Source organism: Canis lupus, chromosome 9 (genome assembly GCF_048164855.1).
Source record: "Canis lupus baileyi chromosome 9, mCanLup2.hap1, whole genome shotgun sequence".
Taxonomy (NCBI): domain Eukaryota; kingdom Metazoa; phylum Chordata; class Mammalia; order Carnivora; family Canidae; genus Canis; species Canis lupus.
The window spans coordinates 7,618,389-7,630,469 of record NC_132846.1 but is presented as its reverse complement, the minus strand read 5'-3'; the positions used below and the strand labels follow the sequence as shown (position 1 = coordinate 7,630,469).

Sequence of the window (12,081 nt, the reverse complement as noted above, 5' to 3'; positions counted from 1 at the left end):
AGGATGTATTCGTTCATTCACATATGTGCACCATGATCAGATTCCAAATAACCTGAGAAAGAAATATCAATTATTCCTGAAAATTTATATGCATTTTTTAACTTACATAACAAAAATATATTCAGATTGTAGACTCCTTGAATTTTGGATTTTCCCTTAAAATTATGACTTTATGGAGCTCTGTGGGTTATTTATTGAGTCACTGTTTATAATCTCCATTATTGTTTCTTCCTAGGATTACTGATATATAAGTTAAGATATCATATATGTAAAAAAATGTATAAATATGACTTATTGAGCAAAGGTATATCTTTAAAAGTGAATGCATTTTCATTTGTTTTTTATTTCAGACATGCCTCACTATATAAACAATTCTCACTTTCAATGAAAAACATTTCTAGCGATCTAAAAATAACAGAAAATTGGTGTTTGTTATAGTTTTAATTCTGTTTTACAACTTAGGAAATGGTATTATTTTCTCTCATTTAATACAAGCATTTTCTTTGGTGGAGTGGCAAACTTTGCAATTAGAAATATATTAGTTTGATTTGATGATTGTTTTGGTACTAAATATTTGTAGGTCATTTTTCAAAACTGTAGTTATTTTTGGCACATTTAAGTATATTATCTAAACTATTTTATGTAATTCAGAGCCATACTGTACTTGACAAATGTTGAAAAATATATTCATTAAAATGATTAAACACATTTTCATTTTGTCTGAGTTGAGCTTCATTTAGGTGACAGATGTTATTTTCTTTAATATTTCTACTTTTTCTCTAATACAAAGCCTTATGGTATTATTTGATTATCAAACAAAAGCTTATCTTGTAAATATATTTTTCTTATAATTGATCAATAAATTATTAACTTTGAACTATATTTGCTAACTATATTAAATGTGCCTTTTGCATGTAATCTAAGACTATCAGAATTATTTTGCTTATTTATTGAGTCTAATACTTTTGCAGCCTCAGGAAAAATATTAAAATAATAGCTGGAAGCAAAACTAACATAGGGTATTATGTTATTCTATAGTAGGAGCTTGATTTTCATGTTATGCAGTAGCATTCCCTTTAGACAAAACTACTTTATAATACTCACATTTTAGCCCCAATAAATTAGTTAAAATACTACACATCTCTAGTGATGAATCCCAGCACTTCTAGTTGAAAGAAATGATACAACGTAAGGTGAGAATGAAGCTTGTAATATTAATGCATGAGATTAAAAAGTATTTATATATTTTCTCTATATTTACCTTATCTCTTAAATGAACTTTAATTACATGATATAGAAAACTGTTGGAACAAGTAACTTTATTGTTTTAATATTTCTCTTGTACCTTATTCTTTATTTTCCAAACAAAAATAAGACAAATGAGTGCAGCAGCAATTAAAAAAAAAAAAAAAAAAAAAAAAAAAAAAAAACTAAGGCGTTTTCTCAACGTACAACATAAACAATCTTGGATCTGAAAAGGAAAACTATCTCAATAATTTTGTCTTTGAAGTTAGATTTGTATTTTATTTATTTTTATTTGAACACATGAATTTTTATTAAATGACTTCTTTAAAAGGCTAATTTATACATTGGAGCTTACTAATATTTTTACCGTCTAGATATCATACTGTATCCACCTCTGCCAATTCTAATAGTTTTCTGTTTGAAATAATAATTCATTGTGATTTCATACTCTGTCCACTATACTCAGTTATATTTGTTAAATATATTTTATTTATATTCTGAATTCTTCTTTTTTTATGCAAACAAGCATAATATCTCCTGGATAACATGAGGCAAAATATAAAAGAAGAACCAAACAAGATTCTTAAGTTTATTAAAGGAATTGTAGTCATCACCCATCCTTATGTAGTTTGTAATCATTTTATTCCCTTAGTATTTCCCAGTAGATTCAAATTCACACTCTGTTAGCATAGATCTGTAAGGCTAATTAACCAAGATAGAAAAATGGGTTCCAATATGATAATCTTAAAATCTCCATAATTAAAATGAACATTTAAAACTATAAGAAAATTACTTTTATGTATTACAACTAATATGGTACTCTGTATATAAACTACCAAACTATAAACTTTTTTCCTTGTGAACTTTTATAAAACAATATAAATATATATAAATATATACAAAATATATATATATAAAATATGTCCAATTGATTGTGTTATTTTCATCAATAACAACTAAATGAGTTATGATTGAGTTCTATTTTCAGAATAGTTTGTCTATGTTACAATGATGTCCCATTGTCACCGTAATATGATAAAAAGGTCTGAGGAACTACTAATACGCAAAAAAAAAAAAAAAAAAGTAAAAAAGCAAAGAAAATACACTGAGGAGTAAGTTTTCTTGCAGTTTCAAAATTCAAAAACTTTTTCTATTCTTTTAAAAATGATTATGTGTTTCAGTACATACTAAATTTTAGTTTTTCTGCCCTCTGTTTATACAGGTCAGACTATTTCCACAGATCAGACTGGCAGATTATAACTACAGTGTTGTGGGTCTATAATAATTTCCCCCTGAAAACTGAAGGACTATCATATGAGAAGTCCTGCAGAATGATAGTTATAAGTCAAAACTGGTGCCAAATTGCTTATGATCCAAATCCTTGTTCTGGCACTTATTTGCTGAGTAAATTGGGTTTTCACTTTCCCCTTTTGTGAAATTCAAATAACAATAGCATCTCATAGGGTTTGAAGAAAAAAAGAAATTCATTGTGTTACAGTGTCTAGAATGTGATGTTAACCTTAAATGATAGTTTATGTTTAATTTATTTTTTCTAAAGTATCTTATAAGTGATATGAAAAAGAAAGTATTCTGTAAGGTGGTAAATAACATAACATGTAGCTTATGAAAACTGAGTTTTATCTTTAAAGAAGGATTCTCAGATACTAGTTGCTGAGAATCCAACTGCTTTTTTAACTCCAAAATATTTCTGTAATAGAAGTCTCTGTATGCTTTTTAAGATAGTTTAAACTATTCTACAGTTATTTTCTTCTCTAGTGAGAGTACTAAGGTTTATGTTGTCTAATGATAAAGCAAATTGCTATTATTCCCCTAATGAGAAAGAAAAGTTAGGACTTTTTTTTGCATGTATTGCCTATTATAAGGTGCAACATTGAAATTTCTTATATATGGAATTGTAAATATGAAGCAAATAAAAAGATACAATAAATATAATTAGATGCTTTAAGCAATGTGTTTTCAAAAAACTTATAAAGAAATTAAAAAGCAATGAGTTGGGTTTGATCATCAGTTCTAAGTTATTATTACATTTTTCAGTCACTTCAAAATTCAACAAAATGGTTTTGTTAATCAGTTAGTGGTGCCAAAAATTAAATTCCACCCTTAATTTTAGGTTCCTGATTGTCAGCTCTCCTGGGATTCTTCATGACAAGTAAAAAGAAAAATAATGATTGCAGAAATATGTGCTTTATTGACATTTGTTTGTTTACTGATAAATTTGATAACTATATACCAAAATATAATAAAACATAAAAATAGGCAACTCATATGTTGCACCCCTTTGTTTTCTTATAGTTTCCAAAGGTCAAGAGTCTAGGCACTGCTTCACTGAGTTCTATGTTCGTGGTCTCACAAAACTGCAATCAAAGTGTCAGTTGGAGTACATTCTCATCTAGAAGCTTGACTAGAGCCTAATGTGCTTTAAAGTGGATCCAGGTTGATGGTAGCATTTAGTTCCTTGCAGTTGTCTGACTGAGATCCTGACTTCTTACTGTTTATTGGCAAGAGGCAACCGTCATATTCTAGAGGTCTCCCAAGTTCCCTGCAGATTGACCCTCTCTACAGTAGGTACTTTGCACCATGGCTATTTTCATCCTGCAAAGCCAGCAGAAGAATCTTTCTCCAGTGTGTGCTAGCAAGATGGAGTTTAATCACAGGAGTGACTTCTTACCACCTTTGCCATACAATATAACCTAACCACAGTACTGACATTCCATCTTTTTGCCACATTCTGTTGATTAGAATCAAGTCACAATTTTCACCCTCATTCACATGGAGGGAATTGCACAAAATGTAGCACCAAGGAGGCAGAGATCATGGGGCCAATCTAAAAATTCCTCTATCAAACCTTCTAATATCTCTTACTCCATCCTCACTCCCAACCGACAACCTTACTTCCTACTTTACTGAGAAAATTGAAACAATCAAAAGAAAACGTCCACAAACTCACACCAACACATCTACTTACTGAGCCAGTATTTATACCCACATATTCTACATTCTCTTCTATTATCTTACCTTCTACGTAAAGCCAGTAATTTTAGCTATACATTAAATCTCATCCTTTTTCCTTTACTCAAGGAATTCCCTTCAGCAGTTCTACCTTCTTTCTCCTTTAACTTTCACGATTTTTGTCTCTGTGGACACATTCCCATAGCATACATATATGTCTTTTTTCTCCCATCTTAAAAGACAAAACTTCTTTTTATCCCACTTCTCCCACCAGCTAATGCCCTACGCCTTATACTCCTTTGTAGCAAAATTCACAAATTATTTTCTGTACTGTTTTCCAATATCCCTCTTCCCATTCTTTCTTAAATCCACTCCAGGAAGATTTTTGCCTTCATTCCACTATAACTGTGTTTGCCAAGGACACCAGAGATGACCACACTGCTAATTCCAGTTGTCTGTTCTTAATCCACATGTTACTTGACCTATCCATGGTATTTGTCATGATTTATCATTTCCATTTCCTTGATATACTTTCTTTACTTGATTTCCAGGATATTTCACACTCATGATTTGTCTCCTACATCATACAATATACTGTCTCAGAATCCTTTGCTAGTTCCTCTTCTCATCCCACTTAATGTTGGGAATGCCCCATATCTTAATAGTTGAGATGACCTCTGGGTTCATACTTTTCTTTCTCCTCATCTAATATCATGGCTTTCATATGCTGACAACCTGCAAAATTTATGTTTTCAGTGTGAGGCAGGTTTCCTATGAACCAATGAAGCTTAATTAAACCTTAAGATTTCTCACCTCCACAAACTTATTACAAGATGCTATACCTAATTTTATGTTCAAAATTTTGAATATATTTCCCAGAGATGTCCCTTAAAATTCAGATTCCACATAACTTGGGTTCATACTTATCTCTAATCCAGATATCACAATGAAATGATAGACTGTATTCAGTTTTCCATGCAGCAGTTTCCACTTTCATATCTAATGGACATTTTAAATTCAACAATCCAAAAACTATCCCAAGCCTGCTCCATCTATATCCCCTTTTTCTATCTCAGTAGAAGACAATGCTATACATCCACTTGCTTAGACCAGAAATCTTGGTTTCACCTCATTTATTTCTTTTGTACCCCAAATCCAGTTCCTATAAGAAATAATAGTGCCTCTACTTTTAAAAAAGCATATACAATCTTAATCACTTCTCATTACATCTGCTGCTACCTTAGTCCAAGCATGAATTATTGCAACAGCTTCCTTGTAGAGTTTCCTGCCTTTCTCCTCTTGGTCTCCAAAAGTCTTTTCTCCACAAACTCTGTATTCCTTTTAAAATGTATCAGTCTTTTTTTTTTCCTTTGCCTATACCTGTAATAGTTGCCCATTTCACTCAGTAAAACACAAAATCACCAAAATAATACCCATTAACTTACAAGATCTGGCCCTTGTCACATTACGTCTTTCACTTCATTTCCTACCTCACGTCCTCACTCACTCTGCCACAGCCAAATTGACCTGCTTGCTTTTCCTTGAAGGCATTAGGCATGGTCTAGCCTCAGTATTTTGCTCTTGCTTTTCTTTCTCTCTCTCTGCATGAAATTCTTTATCTCAGATCTTCTTGGCTAATACCTTTATAGCTCTCCAATCTTAGTTCAGAATTCACCTTCTCAATAAGACCTACTTGACCACCCTATATAAAACTAAAACAGGAGTGTTTTAAAGTGTTTTTTCCATCACCTCAAAGAATACCATATACTTTGTGTATTGTCGTATTTGCTGTGTATTGTCTCTCTCCTTTTCTAGAAAGTAAGTTGCATGAGAACAGGGATCTTTGTTTTATTATCTCATGTATCAAAAGCACCAATCTGGAACATAATAGGTTCTCAGTAAATACTTGTTGAATGACTAGTATTAGGAGGAAGAATAGGCTTATAGCCTATATGTTTAAAACTGTTTATTTTTGAAAATCCCTCAAATGACATTTTCAGCATAAGTTCTTTAAAAATATAAACCAACTGGATAAAGTGTGCTTTTAAAATTTTTATTACTTAAGTATAGTTGATATACAATGTTTCAGGTGCTCAACATGGTGATTGGAAATTCTATGAAAAATGGAGTTACAGTTGTTACCATAGACCATAGAATGTTATTACAATACTATTGGCCCTATTCCCTATGCTGTACTTTTCATCTCTGTGACTCATTTATTCTATAACTGGAAGTCTGTAATTCTAAATCCTCTTCACCTATTTCACCTATTCTTCCACCTCCCTCTTTCTGGAAACACCAGTTTGTTCTCTGGATTTATGTGTTTCTGTATTGAATAAAGAGGTTACGTGAAAGGGACATAGCCTTCTTCAGACTTCTGTTTTACTCAGAATACAGTTTGAAAGCCAGTCAAGCTTTTATCTCTTATCTCAATCGTTACAATTCTCCAACCATCAAAATTAATTTTCATATCCTTCAGTGTTTGTGTGTGTGTGTGTGTGTGCGCACGCGCACGCACATGAAATGTCGGGAAGTGTTCTTTAGAAGTGTATTTAAGAAAGTTCTAGGAAAACAATGAAATCAAAATGTTCTTTTTAAGTGAACTTACTGATTTTACTATATATGTTGGAGTTTATATACTTTGCTTACTACTAAGTAGAGCCTTATGAAATTGCCAATATTAAAGAAATCACTAATATTTGAGCGTAGTTTCTTAATGTATATTATATACATATCAAAATCTTCAAACTCCCAAGAATAAATTGAACCAAAAAAGCATAAGAACCCCGATTAAGAGAATGTACAGTTTTCAGAAAAGTACATAAAATACTTCCTTAATGAATTGACTTAAAATAATTTTGGAAGAGAAAATTTAATGTAGAAATATCAATACTTTTAAAGTAAGATGTAAATGTACTGTAATTTTCATTTTCTTCCAATTTTTTTTGGTTTTGTGGGAGAGAGAAACAAAGGCAAGTGATTTTAATATTCATATGAAAAATAAGTGCCTAAGAATTACCATAAGGCTATTAATAAAAAGAATTATGAAGGAAAATAATAAAAAGAATTATCAAGAAAAATAATATTTTGTGAGATGACATACTTCACTCAGTATTAAAATTTACTATAAAGCCATCATAATAAAAAGAATGTGGAATTAACACAAAGTTAGCCAGTGAAACATAATAGAGATTTCAGAAATCCAAGTACATATGAAAATTTACTGTATTTTATTATATATTAAGAAAGGTAGTATCACTTAGGGGTTAAGAGAACTGTGATCTGGAGTCCTAATTCCCTGGCTTCAAATCAAATCTTTGCCACTTCCTAATTTTCTTATTTGAGGGCCAAGATTATGAAAAGGCACTTTACAGAAGAGGAAATGAAAATATCCAATGAACATATGAAAGCATGTTTAACCTCATGAGGCATCAAGGAAATATTAATCAACATCACAAGATTATACTTTTTTTACCAATTAGATAGACTTCTATGTGTGTTAATAATACCCATATATTGGGAACACAAAAGTCTGTGTGTATGTGCATGCATTTGTTTATAAATTAAAAGTGGCTGGCACAGATGTAGGAAATAATCATTCTTATACGATGTTGATGTAAGAAATGTTACAAAATTGCAGCTTTTGAGATTCTATCCAGTAAAACTTAAAGCACCAATACATAGGAATATAGAGACAAGGATGTATATATCACAGTATTATTTGCACTGGCAAAAGTTAGGAAACAGCCTGACCTCTTAACAGGAGAGTAACTGAATAAATTATGGTATTGCAGAATATTATGTGGTGAAGCTATTAAAAGTAATGAGTTAGAGCCTCATAAATTGGCCTAGAATAGTGTTTATAATATATTATCTAAAGAATATTAAGCTGGTAAGAAACATATGGCCCTATGTTTAATAGTCAAAAAACATCTTGAGTTCATGTATCATCAGGGTGATGACAAGAAATATGAACATTTTTAACTTACTCTGTTTATATCTCTACTTTGTTTTTAAAATCTTAACTATGAGAATGTAAAACAAGATGGAGAAAATAATGACTTCAGTTGTGGTATATACTCCGCTTTTAAGAATATAAAGTGGGAATTTCCCAAGAGGAAAATTGGACTGTCTTTGACATTATATATCTGTTTGAGCTACTTGGTTCCTTCTTTTTCTAGTTGCGGATTGCTTTATTGAGGATTTTCAAGAAGGGTCATGAGAAAGGGTTCAGGCCTGGAGGAGGCACTTAATGACTATAAAGAAATGAAAACTTTCATATTTTAAAGTTATGTCAAATTAAATGATTGATATTTGTGATAGTTTTCTTCATTCTTTCTTAATTCATCTCTCAAAGGTTCTCAGTCCTAGCTTCAATCAAAATTACCTATGGAGATACTTATTTAACAGGGCTAGCACAAGATTGGACGTCTATATTTAAAGAGCTAGAGAAATGCTTTCTGAAGCTGTTTACTGTATGAAAACTGCATCGTAGTTGACTCAAATCATGATGATTGTGTACTATACAATGCTGCTTCTCTCAAACTTTATCAAGACTTTTTTCATGAGATAACACACTTTATCTGAAAATTATTAAAGAAAAAATACTTGATTTGTGCAAAAGCTGAAGGGTAGGTATTAGGTTCAGCATTGAGAATGGTAGAATTTACTAACTAGAATTTACTAACTAGTATTTACTAACAGTATAATTTAAATCTGAAGGGTTATTATACAAAGGATGATTATCTTTTCAGATACCAGTAGTAGCCTTTGACGATTATCAGGTATGTTTAGGAGTTCTCTTACCTTGGGGATCTTTATATGCAGATTACAGTAATATTTTTTTAAGATGATTTAGCAATACTCTTGCCCAAAATTATGGAAAAGGATTAAATGAGTACTTCCTGACCATATTCATTCCATTGCAAACTTCTAAGTTTGTTAGTTTGCTATGCTGTAGATAGTGTTCTTCACACCCAGTGTTGGGATAAATCAGAGGGCAAGTTAAGAATTGCTGCTGAAAGCACATAATTTATATTTTCATAACATGCTATATGGTAAATACCAGATTATATGACCTTCCAAAGTCTCTTTTGAGGTATGATTTCATCTGAGGATATATTCATGTTTATGGAAAGTCTAGGGTTTTTCAGTTATTTTGATTGAAGAAAGTGACAGATTTGTAATACTCTGTCTTTCTGGACTACCTCCTAGGTAAAAGTGGTTTATGTATCTTATCAACGTTTTCCTTGCAGTCGTGGCTATAGTAGTTCTTATACCACAGCATGTTCTCTAGACAGAACGTTATACACGCATTTAGATAGAAGCTCTTAATGCTCTTTATTCCAGAATGTGTATCAGTCTTCTTCTTTTTTTTTTTTTTTAAGATTTTATTTATTCATAGAGACACACACAGAGAGAGAGAGAGGCAGAGACACAGGCAGAGGGAGAAGCAGGATCCATACAGGAAGCCTCACATGGGACTGGATCCTGGGTCTCCAGGATCACACCCCAGGCTGCAGGAGGCACTAAACCGCTGTGCCACGGGGGCTGCCCTGTATCAGTCTTCTTGCTGTGTGTGTGTGTGTATGTGTACAGCTCAATAGAATTTTTTTCTAATCTTTCAAATAAAGCCACATAAAAGGGATAGTTATCAAGCTTATTTTCGACATTTTAATTTTCTTTTTACAATCTTTAGAAATAGGAATGAATGTCTTTACATGTTCTTTCAAACAAGAGTAGTTTTGCCAGATTAGAGAATTTTATTCCTGCTCTCTATAGAATAAAAAGTTACTTCTCCTTGTTGGCTTTTCTAATTTTTTATCTTTGATTAAGGAATATTCTAGGAGATCCTAAGTTGATGTTTTACATCTTTTCTTCTGAACCTAATGGCTTTATAATTCATTTTATTAAGCATTTGATTTAACTATTGTTTTTTCTTCAATTAGATGATAGTTTTTTCACTTAATCTTTGAAAATATTTTTTGGAAAAGGAAATATTCTATTTCATTAACTAACTGCAAATTGTTTTTAGCCAAATAATAGAAGTTATAAAATTAATTTATTTTTATTTATGATTAATTAAATATTAGAAGTGAACCTCTTCAGTCCATATATAGGGGAAAAGCTTATTTTTGTGACTAATAATAAAGTTTGTTAAGCTACAGACATTATTTTGTAGCCTTATGTTTAGTTAATATTTGTTTATCCCAAGTGTTAATCAAATAATAATTCGTGAAATTTTCATTTTCTTAACAATAGTCATTTGTGACAGTAAATTATCAAACTTTACGAGTAAGATTCTGAACTGCAAACATGTATTATGGCTTCAGAAAAATAGTTGATAAAACTAAATATAAGAAATGTGGTATTAGCATGATTAGTAAATTTAAAATACCTACAAGCACTGACATTTGATTTCAGTAATATCTTAAATCATGTAAGAAATATGGCACATCAGTCTTTTCAAACATAGTTGAGACATTTATTTCTAAAAATATCTAATTAGTTTGGTTATATCTTAGTGTGTCAAATCAATCCATGAATAAACTCAGAATTTTAAAAGGCTTTAAATTCCAAAATTACCTTTGTGGTTTTTGTAAACAGGCATTTATTTTAATTACATGAGTCTTATTTAAAACTGTTATTTTAAAGTTCCTTATCTTAAAATTTAAAAGAATATTCTAAATCTCCTTTCTCTCATTTCTCAGCTAATTTTATAATATAAATTTCAATATTAAGTAGTCTTTATATCATCTAACTGTAACCTTCGTAAGGGTGAGATCTTATCCTTTTTATTTACTTCTATAAAATCTTCAACATCTGGAACAGTGCATAGTATATAATAGGCACTGAATAAATAATTGTGTAGTGAATAGCAGAAATGTACTAAAACTATTTTAAATAAATTGTTTATTTTGCTTTTTTTTGTATTTTTTTATTGGAATTCAATTTGCCAACATATAGCATAACAACCAGTGCTCATCCGTTTATTTTGCTTTTGCAGGATTTATTTATTCAGCATCCTAATTTGGGAGTAATTTTGTTATTTCCTTTTGTTACATTGCTTTTAAAATATTAAAATAAGGGAAAAGTTTATATGGTAAAGGAAAAAAAACACACCTGAAATTCAGCCTCTATTATTCCTGTCATTTGTTTTACCTGCATATAATTTTACACTATTTAATCCAAACCAAACATAGTTTAGGATTTTGTGTTATTTTCCACATTATTTTACAACTGCATATAGTGCCTGTGCACTGTTCTGTGCGTATGATGTTTTCTGTGTTTTGGATTATTTCCCAGAAGGATCACAAGAAGAGAGAAACTAAGGTAAAGATTATGCTCATTTTATAATTTAATGTATACTATAGTGTGATCTCCAAAAGGCAATATACTGCCCTACATTTTTTTTTTAAGAAAGACCAGTCCTGGTTCACTTTTTTTTATTGATTAATTTTGCTGATCTACTTTGAAAATTTTTTACTGATTTTAGCAGGGTATTTTCTTGTCAAACACAATTCTTTACTGTTCACTGTTTAATGAATTATTTACTTTCACCATCTCCTAGACTACCCTATCCATTCCTGTTGCTTTACGTAATTATCTCGGTGTTAACTCTCAAATTTCCTCCGATCTCTGGACCTACTTGGTATCACCACTTAGATGTCTGATGGGGATTTCAAACTTAAAATATCCAAAACAATTCTTGATTCCCTCTCTCCTATCTCTTGTCCCTTTTTATCATTCACTTCCATGAACACAGTCCCTACTTTAATGTTCATAGCTATTTTTCACTTTTTTAAAAAAAGATTTTATTTATTTATTCATAAGAGACACAGAGAGAGAAGCAGAGACACAGGCAGA

At 30.9% G+C, this 12,081-nt stretch overlaps 1 protein-coding gene across 5 annotated transcripts in view; it reads left to right on the top strand.

The window, feature by feature from the left end:
- Positions 1 to 12,081, top strand: part of NOVA1 (NOVA alternative splicing regulator 1) — a 148,692-nt gene that overhangs the window by 123,369 nt on the left and 13,242 nt on the right. The window lies entirely within an intron of this gene.